The sequence below is a fragment of the Anopheles maculipalpis genome, chromosome 3RL (genome assembly GCF_943734695.1).
Source record: "Anopheles maculipalpis chromosome 3RL, idAnoMacuDA_375_x, whole genome shotgun sequence".
NCBI lineage: Eukaryota > Metazoa > Arthropoda > Insecta > Diptera > Culicidae > Anopheles > Anopheles maculipalpis.
Window position 1 is genome coordinate 51650673 of NC_064872.1, and position 12584 is coordinate 51663256.

The following is a 12584-nucleotide window of genomic DNA, read 5'->3' on the forward strand; positions in this document are numbered from 1 at the left end:
CTAAAAGTTTGATGATTATGTAAAACAATGCACTGTATACATCGTATTCTCTGTTAAGTTTTGTGACTCTGTGCTGCAGTGAGGAGCAAACAAGCCTTGTTGCATACTGTGCCAATAAGGTACACTTTACAGTCCTGCCTCCTCACGCAAGGACGAGAGCTTATTTGTATTGCATTAAATATTCAAACATAATTTACCCTTTTCACTCAAAGTCACACAGAATTCCACGCAAAAAACCCCAGAAAAACGGCAAAGAAAAAGCTTCCTGAAAAACATTTTTCCTAACTCCACCAAATGATGACTGAGGGATAACAGGATACTGCTTGAGGTATATTGCACAAGTTTAAACATTTTTTTAAAGAGTATTCCCGTAACGGACAAATAAAACTTCAGCTTTAAAGGACCAACGTTACATCATGTGGGAAGATTTACTTTAATATAACCTAAACGATCACATTATAGAGTTGAATAAATGATAAAGATAAATACAAATAAGTAACATAAAAGATAATCGATATTAAAATATTAAAGTCTACAATGAAACCGATTTGCTAACCTGACCTACTTTACGAAAATCGAATCAGTAGCAAACCAATACCCTAGCAAACAACAACCAAAGGGTTTGATAACACAATCACACAACTTTCCCACCAACAACAAACAAGCAACAACCAAAAATCTCTGACTTATCGATCTTGCAAAATTTTCGAACTGAAATCTAATTTACTCCGGAAATTGAGTGTGTAAAAATAAATAAACCAACCATTAACCGACCGACCGTTGCTGGACCAGAGTACCGAAATAGGGGGCACAAAAGCAGCACGGAAAATCATCACACAACTTCCATTCGATTCGTTTACTCTGCCAAGAGATGCCGGAACACATAACTTCACACACTCCAACGCTTCATTCAACACACTTGAATTCGTGTGCCTCGGCACATGAAAAATAAATATCACTTTGGGCGCTTCACGGTACCTACACCACCTGACACACGGTTCTATGCCAGCAGCAGCATCACCTAACGCATTCGCTAAAAGAACGAGAACGAGAGAAATTAATTAATCGAATAATAAAAGCTTTCACGTGGTACGCATAACTTTTTGATACTGGAACCTTCCGGGAGGTATGATTTGCGCTTCAAAGCAGAGGAATGGACAAAGGATACAGGTCGTGTAGAAATATTTATAGCATAAATAATATCTGAATTACATTAGGTCATTTCGAGTATCTGTTTCTGGGTGGCTACATGCGAGTGATGTAGGAAGCAAAGAGTAAGCTGGTTGAATAATTCAAATTGGATACGAACAGCAGCTCTTGTTTGTAGATACAAATTGTACTTAGTAAACTATCACTTATAGCAAATAAATTCAAAACCCTTTCATTTGGAAAATCTTTATTTTTCATCAGAACTTAACGTTTTCGAAAATCTTCAAACAACGCATCAAATACTGCTATTGTGCTATAAAATCTACAATCATAAATCAAACGATATAATTTTGTTTTGCGAATTTAACTAAGTACCGATGTCATATATTTACACCAAAGGAGCAATACCAATTTTCATTTAGATCGTTCCCCCAGATTTAAGAATCATAGATATAAAAAAACATGAAAGGCAGAAATATCATTCATCTATCGGAGTTGTTTTGGAAAACAAACAAATAAAAGCTTACATTACTCAAGAACCAATTCAGCGTTTGATGGAGGCGCATGGTGCCTCACACATTTTTACACATAGTGAAATTGTTAGTGTTTTATTATTTGTAACTGTGTAACTGTGTAACTAAGGAACCAATCCGGACAGTTCCCCCGTAGTGAGTACTGACTATCCAACTGCCTGATCAATAAGTGTAGTAAGTCATTCGACGCCCGACAAGACTTAGAAGACCGTAAACCCAGAATGAAGAAGACTTGTCACCCAAGAAAAATAAAGATTTACTAAACTAACTAACTTATAGTATTTTCAAGTCACGATTTGTTTCAAGTATTGTTCCTTCTTTTCTATTGGATGACATCCACACAGCATGAATGATCCTCAGTTTGTAAGCCATGTTTGTAATGGAAAGATTATTACGATGATATATATCTACCGACCTTGCGCCTGACTGTCTCGTCAGCTTCCGTTTTAATTTCGCCTAATTGTGATGAATTTGTCCACTGGCAATTATTGTGCCTCCAGCTTTTTTTTTTTTATTTATCGGAGACAGAAGCAGTTTACAGTCACCCTAGAGGATTCACTATCTATTCATCTTTGTGTATGATATGAAATGCTAGGCCTTAGTTACATTCAAATTGCTTGGCGTGCTTCGAGAAAGTAATGAAGATGTCATCTTTCTTCTCTAGCGCTTTCTTCCATCAGTTAAAATAAATTGAGAAAAGCTAAAATATTACCATCCGAAGGTAATGGAGAATAATTTACTTTTACCTTGCTCCAGCTTTGTCAACCTCCTTTTTTTTCGGTTCGGTCTGTTCATAGTAGAAGGAGATGCTCAGTATTTTTCACAGTATTTTTCACTAGCAAAATGTTAGATATATTATGATATATTTCAATTTATGTAGCCAACGAGCCTTTTGACTAGATTTGAATGAATCAAACATTCATAATACATTTTCAATTATTTACAACTCATTTGGTACATTTAATAATAATACACCTCACTACATATTCCTTAATTCCTTATTATTTTACAAAAATTTTTAACGCAAGAGTTGATGGTAATTAAAATGGATTTTTATTTATGCTTGGTGCTTAAACTTTGTATCCGGCAAACTTCTTAAAAAAAAGTAAAAACTCTGCATTTCTTGCACTTTTTCTTATTTATTTATTTTTTTATTTTATTTTGAAAGGACAGCCTGGCCGTAATGCTCACTTTTTCTTATTGTTTGTTAATTAACTCAATATTTTCACGCTTCCCCAGACATGGAAAGCTCTAATCTCATTATTTATAATTTCAGCTCCACTACTCAACACACTGATTTATACACTATGGCAAAAAGAAATACCGCCATCGCATTTTGCGCAAACTTATCAAGATCGATTCTATCAACCACCTGGCATCACGCCATGTCTTGGCAAAGAACTTGTGAAATCATCGATCGTACCCTACAGTCTGACGCGCTCTAGACAAAACGCTTCTCATGAATATTTCAATCACATTCAACCACCCAGAAACTGGTGCTTCCTGGTGGTTACGGTTCACAAAATTGCGTTCTGGTGACTTGGTGGTACTGTTAAGGTTAGGCTACCGATTATGGACAGCAGCCTCGTTCAGTATCATTTCCGGAACCACATGCCTGGAAAGTAATCACACGGAAAGATAATCACATTCCATCCCGAAGGATGCTTTCCGTTTTCAAAGCTTTTAAGAGACAAACAAAAAGATGCTCGTTAAATTCGCCACAATCCCGAAATCGGCATACTTGTACCGATACACAACAGAACAGAACATTCTTCATGGTTCACGTGTAGGAAAATCGACGAAACGGTCACGAACCGTACAAACTGTGTAAGTTTTTCATGGCTTATGCCAACACAAATAAATCACTGCAATGATGCTAGGGTCAAGATTTGTAACGTATTCCGGTACAATCGTACAATGAAACGTCCGTTACGAAGAAGCCTGCGGTATTGCAAGTCTATCAGGTAGTACATATCTTCAGATGATAAGATGGTAAATGTTTAATGTATCACTACCGATCAAGTACGTTTCTGCTGTATGATTCACGTGTTAAATCCGCCGATTGAAACACCGGTAATCCATTTCAGTTGTCTATTTGGAGAATAATCAGCAATCGAAACATTAATCTGCAGATGTTTTCACATTTAATAATTAATGAGACACACAATCCATCTCAGTTATGTTATGCAATCAGTTTGTTCGCTGAATATAATTTCTTTTTCCAAGCAATTTGGCCAGTCCGTTCTATTAAATGATTTTTTAATCTTTACAGATTTGCCTTACAGATGGTATATTTGTTACGTTTTTACAGATATTGCAAATAGTCTTTTTGAAAATTTGCTCTTAAATCTCCTTCAAATAATGAAAACTCTGAAAAAAATATAAATCTTTGCTTTTGCGGAAAACTGTGAAATAGTTCAAAACAAATCGTTTGCTTGATCTCAACACACTCAATCGCCTAGACGCCCTAATAGCATCTAATTTAAAAGCGTCAAACTGTTTGCTGTTCACAACCATGAATAAAGCTCTCAATTAAATCTGCCTACGCTGCTTACAATCAGAGCATCTATTCACGAGACGTGTGGCTTTATGCAACCATCTCTAGGCACAAGCATTCGTACGAACATTCGTACAGTTTATGTGAGTAATGCTATCGTGCACAAAATGTAGTCAATTTTACCCTTAATCCTCATCGTCTCGAGCAGATACGTGCTCGAAATCGTGTTTCGATTACTATTATAACACAAGTGTGGCTTACATACCATTTCCATCCAACGCATACGCATACACGCAATTTATTCGTTCGCTTTCATTCGTTCCTGTGGATGACATCACTGTGGCGATTTTGTCCGATACAAATGATGCGATACTTTACGTTGTGTCAGGTTTATCAAAAAATATTTATTCATGCTTGTGATACAAGAAGTATATGTTTGGCATGTTTTTTAGCATTGTTTCAAAGAAGTTGTCTGAAATTCTACATACAATCTTAAGTTCTTAAAGGGGTGTCCTTGGAAAAACTTTTGTAATTTGCACGTGGATTAGGTTTCACGTACTTTTAAGGTGCAGGATGGCGATATTCTTACTTGTAGTGTTAGAACTAGACCGTAGTCTAGTTTTTCATATGTATTTGAATAGCCCCCGTATTTCATATGCCGTTTGAAGACCCCCCGTAGTGAGGACTGACTATCTTTGACTACAGTGCTATAAAGCTTTAAAGAGCATCTAAACACAGTAAAGCTAATATATTCTTGTACATTTAATATCCTTTCAAATTATTTGATATCGCCGCCACATCTTTAACATTTCAATCTATATTTAAAGGTAACACGTTAGGCTTGATTGTGAAATCCAAACGTCTTCTCAAACGTCACATAATTGTCACTTTGGTATCATGACTTTCCGTTTGGCTATCCGTTTGGCTGAATCAGACGTTTAAAAGTCGATGACACATCTTTGTTAAACGGAAAGTATAAAATTGGCATTGCCTGAGCGAAACGGAAACGCGCGTTACACCAAAAGTTTTCCGTCAGTCAAGTGCAACGGAAAGTGAAGTTTGCATTCATAAAAACCATGTTAGAAAATAGAAAAGAAAGAAAATAGAAGAAAATAGAAAATAGAAAAGAAAGAAAAAAATAGAAAAAGAAGGAAGATTAAAAGAAAAGAAAGAAAATGTTAGAAAATAGAAAATAGAAAAATGTATATATTTTATTTGGAAATGTTATGACAATCATTTTGAAGTCGTTTTAGTGATTTTATTTGGTGGTTTGCAGGAATTATTCTGAAGCAAGAACCACGAGAGTCCACCAAGAAAAAAAATGCACCACAAAAAGTATATTATTAAACCAAACTAATACATTAGTTAATGATTCTAGTCAAAATTAACATTTAAGGATATGTTTGATTCGAATGAAATCATCTTTGAATGTATGAACTGAGCGACCTGTGCATGTATGAAAGTATGCGAAAAGTCGACGAAACATTCGTCGACTCTAACGGGGGACCATAATTATTTATGGGGGACCATAATACAAATTTGCTTTCCGTTTGGTTAGAGTCTTTCCGTTGGAAAGTTTTCCATTTGGCTTTGACAATCAGGCCTATTATCATCCCTCACATTTAGCAATATGTGTACTGCATGTGATAATACTGAATAATAATTCTGATAACGCAGGACTCAAATACAGCCTTAGTATGGTACTTTGCTACACGGATAATTACTTTATTCTTTCTCCAATGCTAGTTCTGTTAATATTTTCGGTTGCATTACTACACAAGCTCTAACTAAACATATTTTAGAACCATTTTAGCATCGTACCACTTCATGCGATTATTTTTCTATCGTACCCTTCCCTCGTGAAAGTCAGTTAATACCTGACACAAATACCTTTCTCAATATCAACGGATAAACGATGAGGAAAATGTAAAATTGAATTCCACATCATGCTATATAATCTGTCATGCCTTCGTTTAACCACTATCGTGCGTATACGATTCTTTTCCTTTGGTGAACGTAACACGGCACCTCCCTCAACTTTCTTTCCGTTTCGTCTGTCTCTACGGGTAAAACCATCGATTTTCACCCAAACGAAGCTTATCATTCTCCCGCTGCCTTTCCCAGTAGGCTCTATGTCACAATATGGTTTTTTCCTCTTGTTGTGAACTTCCCGCATTGCTTGTGGATGCCACACTTTTCTCTCCAAATTCCAATTCCAATGCAGGGAATGAACGGTTCGTTCCTTCAAGTCATGGTACCCGCAAAGTTTTCGTTCTTAAATTTTTGCATCGCTCAACAAAATATTGCAAACAAACGGAAATGACAAAGCTTTTCTTAAGCAGCTTATTCTTAGCAGAGGGTCTGTTAAATATTGTATAAATAAATCGTTTGGAACGATGATTGAAGGTACACGTAAACCGATATGGTCTTAACTTCCGATAATGAGTTTTCAGATGTTAATCCGGCAAAGCATTATTATATTTTTTCGTATTGTTAATCTTACTTGATACGGCAGAATTTTTTATTCGATTGTCTTTTATTCGAAAATTTTGATAAATAACTGGAATATCAATCGTGTGAATGTCATGGACCGAAAAGAAAAGTGAAAAATTAAGTACACGCGATGGTGGAGGCCCCGTAATGAGAACTCACTGGTCGGCGTGATTTCGGAGGCTGTAAGCCAAGAAGAAGAGAAAAGTACACGCACACCATCAAATTTAGGAAATAAAGCACAAATAAAAAGGCTTTTTTTTCCATAAACCTTTTGCAAAGAACAATAATCATCCTATGATTTAATTACTCATCTTCAATGTAATGAAGTACAGCCTTCTTCCCAACACTTTCATGTAATTTATTCTACTGGCTCAATTGTTTCCCGTGGATTCAAATTCAAATTGGTTCATCTATGGAGAAAATAGCTTTGTTGACTCGGTTGATGATGTTCACTAATTTGGCGGTGTTGGTGTCAAATTTGAAAACATTTTTTTTTTTAACTCGTTAATATGGTAATGAGTTTTACGGTCACGAACGCGCTACTTTATGCATAATGTTGTAGGCTCTATCAGGCTTTTGCTCTTCCACAATTTAATGCACCCTTTAATTTCCACTTCGTCATTCTGTCAAACAATTTTGAGCGACTGAGTGACCTGGACCTGGCATTTCATTCCGCACTCGTAGTTAGCAGGATTTCTTCAACAAAGAATGAAAACAAATTCAAACGAGTTAGAGTAAATGCTTTACAGCTTCATCGATGAACCTATATAAATCGATATTAATGTCCTTTTTTCTTGGGCAAGACTATCAAAACGTTAGAACAAAGAAAACCAAATGATATTGCCTGCCGAACCGACACGGTCATGGTGTTATTGGCAAACATTCGTCATGACTAAATAAACGATTGGTAAACACTTTGTTCCTCATAATGGAATTGCTTCTTCTGCGAGGTACTATGACAACTAGAATTCAGCGATTGGTTTTCTTAGCTTCCACATCGGATAACGGTTACTCCGCACAAAGAGCAACATTTCAATTTTGTTATTCCTACCATGCATCACTCGGAAAATGCCCGAATTTCAATAAGATAAAGTAATTTCCGTTTCCTTTCGGATCCAAAACAAGCGCAGTAACGTTTTATTGCCTTTTTGTCGCTCTTTTACGTGAAATAAAATGATACTGCATGAAAGTGAAGCATCTATCGCTCAGTTAACGATTTTATTTTACTACCCCAATGTTATTACCATATTTTAAAATTCAAAAACCAAAGCAAATATTCCCAATTACTGAAACCGGTAAGCGTTTTTAGCCAGTAGAATTTAAATTCCAGGTATTTGAATAGTTGCATAATGTAATCTTTTCAAGGTTGGATTTGTTTCAACTTTACTTTATTGCGCTGTACACCCACAGCTTACTCCACAATGTCATATTAAAGACGCAAAAGCTTCAACTTTTTAATGGCCTGCTAAATGATTAACTTTCTGCCTTCTTCTGCCTTTCCTTTGGACGCTTCCCTAACAGTCACCTGGGGTCGGCACAGATTTATTCCTAACACCTCAAAATACAGTCCGTTCGGTTTTGTAATATCCGGCCACGATTATTTACGACGCTTACCATCGCGACTAAAGCGGAAATAACTCTGGAAACGTGCTTGTGGTGAGCAACAAACCGGACAGATACACAGGCCCACATTCTATGGGGACTATGGGTGGAAAAACTTTCCCACCATGCACGACACTTCTCCTTTCGCACGTGCCAGCGGTTCGAGCTACCGACATTCAATGAACTTTAATAGTGTCCAACAGGGATGTAGCAAACACCTGTACCGAGGCTGACCTCTCACACTGTTGGATCAGGAATGGCCTCGAAGGCAATCTAAATTCAATACACAACCGAACTTTCGCACTTTAAGCGAATCACGGTTTCGGCGTTGAACGGAGGTGTCTGAAAACTTTTTACGTGTTTTAATGCTTGTTGCTTTTAGAAAATTAAAATGATTTATGAAGTGCGTAGATGCGCTACATCTTTTAATTGGTAACATAATTTTGTTTAACAGCATTAGCTTATTGTTTTCAATATTAAGAACAAAGTTGTTGAAAATTCTTATCATTTTTAAGTCACATAAATAGTAAATAAACATCAAAAGCCAGCAATTCGATGTTATTTTCCAGAATCTTCACTAAAAGTTGATACACAAAAATCTTGATCTTCATCTTGTCATTAACCATTCATACTGATGCCTGACGCGTCACTTCCATCGTACCCATAGGCGCCACAATGCCGCGTTCCTGAAGACGAATATTCCGCACAGCTGGCGCGTTTCACAATTACTTTGGTTCTGACGCAAAAGTAGCCTTCAACGGCACCTTTTTCAAACGACGTTAAGTGGTTTTGTTAGACTTCTTCAGTTTCAGCGCCAGTTATCACGTGCCTAAAGTCGGTCTACAGCTTGTGGAGTGTGTGCTATCCAACAATCAACGGCTGCTCTCGAGAAATGCAAATGTGGTAGTGCGATTGAGGAAGTCCTTAAGCTCTGTTTGAATTTTTAATGTTTAATCTTTTATATTGCTGCACGGTGAAGTTTGTACATAAATGTATGTAATGTATGTCTGAAAGCATTATTTGTAATTGAAGCATACAATCAATCGTATATAAGTTTAGGCGACTTAAAAAGTTTGATTATACTTCATACGCTAAATGAATCACTTCCTGCTAAGATTACTACATTATCTCTCCCTCATCAAAATTTTGTTACAAAATTATCTCTATAATTAAATGTATGAAATATGTTCAATGAAACATTCTACACAGATATTTCTGTTCACAATTGACTTGCACACCACCATCAGCGCCATGATTAAACGATTCTTCATCTGTACGAAGTTTCTTTTCATTTTCATTCTCCTCCAACTCCAAACTCGCTATTCAATTGATGTTAAACTGTGCAAATGACGTACTAAAGACGGCTTTCCCACTTCATCACCAGCAAAAACGTGTGTAAAACACAACTCAAAACGTTTTTTTTTTTTTAATTCAACACGATTTTATGCCTTGCTTTGGTAAAATTGTTTTCTCTTGCGTTTGGCGCTATCTATTCGCGGTAAATGGAAGGTTCGTAATATAGCAACACTGGTGATTGAATTTTAACCAGATTTCAACAGGTGCAACAGATCCAGCAAGGTGCACATGAAAGAACACTTTTTTGAACATGCAATTTACGGGTAGAGATACAACCACACCCAACCGAGATTATATTGCTAAGTACAACAGAAAGGCGTCTGTTTACATTCGACGATACATGCACCGTTTGATGCATTTGCGACAATTAAAAGATACACTATCGCTTTTATCGTACCTGTACGCTTGCCCAAACAACTCGAGCGCGAATGGAAACTTTCCTGATGCGTGCGAGATTTTCGATACCGATAGCATAATCTACTTTCCGTGCTATTCGATCGCGCTAAACACTTTGCTATCTGTATACATCTACCACGGCTACCCGTTTGCAACCGATACCTACCGGTGGCACACCAGCAATTCTTCGCAACTCATACCAGCACACCCTTCAACAGCAGTGCGCCTATAGGAAGCAGCATCATCCCTTCGGGCGTATTTTGCAATGAAAATTAAAATTAGAAGGGATCGCAAATTGCTCCAAAATGAACGTTCATCATCATTCTTATCTACCTAACCGGATCTTCCCAAGCCGGTGGTTGAAAGGAAAATCGATTTCGCCTCATTCTGGGCTCGAATGCCACACCGTTCTATACTTCCCGGGGACGATAACTCGTTGGAAAGCAATTCAATTTTACTTTCCAGTCACCGGTTCAGCCAGCATTATCCCGCATTTGTCTGTAGGGGACGCAGATTTTCCATCGGATTTTGCAGGCCCCAAGGCTGGTACCTCGGAGGCTACTGATCATTAAGCGAGCAGGAAGCTGCTTTTGATGATGGAGATTCGTTTTGCGACACCGAGATTGCTCTCTAATGAAATGGAAAATTATGATGGAAGCGCTGTGCACTGCGTAAAATCATTTCATTATGGAAATTTTTTATATTTAAAAAACACTTCTTGCTTATTTTGTTCATAAATTTACACTACCAAAAGGCATACGTCAATACAATGCCATTCTATTAATGACTTAAACAAGCGGTAAAAGGTATGAGTGTCAAACCATAAAAATGATTCATGCCGATGCCAGGGCTGGTAATTGAAAACTTTAACCATCTGACTACTTATCAGTTTTCATTTACAAATCAACGGTCAGGTTGGCATCTTGGGTGTTGCTTTAACCGTAATTTTATGACACCTCGTTTTTCGTGTAATCTCCAGCGTAAGTCAGCAGTTAACACTTTATCGCTTCGAGGCTATTTGGCCTCCCACGGAAAGTTCAACGGCCAGCTAACGTACACTAGCTTATCTGTAGAAATTCCTGGCTCGCTCGAATCTTCTGCTTACTTCCTACAGTCTTTATTACAATGTAAGCGCTTTGTTCTTTTGCACGACCCTTCGTGGGACGCCAAAGCCATCAGCGCTTTTGGGTAGCTTTATGAGAGTTTATTTTATTATGTCCACCAAAACAACCAAGACCAGAACCTAGAGCCGTTTTCCACCTTCTACATTGGTTTCTGTTAATCACCGAGCTCGCATTTTACGTTTGTACGTGTCTTTGCTGGTCATTTTTTACAATTATCCTTTAATGGAATTAAAACCTGTCGCTTTTAACGTAGAATTGCATTTGTGAGCCTATAGAAACTGTACAGCTTGATCAGCAAATTGAGGAACTTAGTTTGCCTTAGCAGTAGAGTAATCTGATTTCCTACAAATCAATAATCCATCCGAAACGCTCAGTTTTAAAGCACCAACAATGGATTATTTAGATGCTGCTTGATTATGCTAATCAATTCATCATTACAGTATTGACAAATGCGCAGAATGACAACAATAGTCGAAAGAATCATGTACTTAGAAGCGCCGGTTTTATAAGAACTCAATTTCCTCTTAGAGTTATAGAACACTTTGTAGTTATATTTATGTACTATAATATATTTCCGAGTTGATACTGGGAAATGCTATATTTTACAATTAAATTATAAAATACTTTTTAAACATTCGCCAACATCAAAACGTCTAGTCACCTCTCACACCATGGATTTCCAACTTGAATGAATTTCTGTTCAGAATTTTCCACCCTCTCTCACTCTCTCCCCTCTCTACATTGGCGAAGAAAATTCTTCAGGACATCTCACTGCTTCAGCGAGAATTTAAAGACTCTTATTAATCTCATTGATGTCGGCTGCTGTGGAATCCTTTTTTTCCATTGCGTTCTACAAACGAACCGCCACGGCACTTGATAATAACGATACAAAAGCATCTGGAGAATGTGAAGTGTTCATGCCAAATATTCGCCCAAACAGCAATGCGCCTCTGCCTCTAACGTTATCAAAGAAGAGAGACGTTTCGACTCTACAAAAAAAAAACCGCCTTTACTAAGAAATGCAATTAATGTGAAATGGGTAGGAATTAAACAAAGTTTTTTTTTCTTCTTCTTCTCTCCTTTCACTTTCAGGTTACCAGTCGCCCCGAGGCCCGAAGGGATATCCCAACAGCCCGACAGATCCGGCTAAAGTGGCTGACAAGCTACCCAGTGAATTAAGTGTAGCTCTTCTTATTTCATTTTACTTCGTTCGTTCGTTCATTCGCATTGCTTTTTTTTACATCTGTTCACATTGACGAACTCAGATAAGAGTGAAAAACAGCGAGGCATTCTCTGTCGCAAGCTTAGTTCTTTTCGTCGATTTGAAACGTAGTGTGCTATGAAAAATAGAGTGTGATTCTGGTGTAGTCTAAAAATAAAACCACCAACTGTAGGAAAACAATTCAACATTGATGAGGAACAACGCGACGAACT

General features: G+C 37.3%; 1 protein-coding gene across 1 annotated transcript in view; it reads right to left on the minus strand.

The window, feature by feature from the left end:
• LOC126561728 (protein hu-li tai shao) overlaps positions 1 to 12584 on the minus strand; it is a 272847-nt gene that overhangs the window by 59447 nt on the left and 200816 nt on the right. The gene's annotated exons all lie outside the window — the stretch shown is intronic.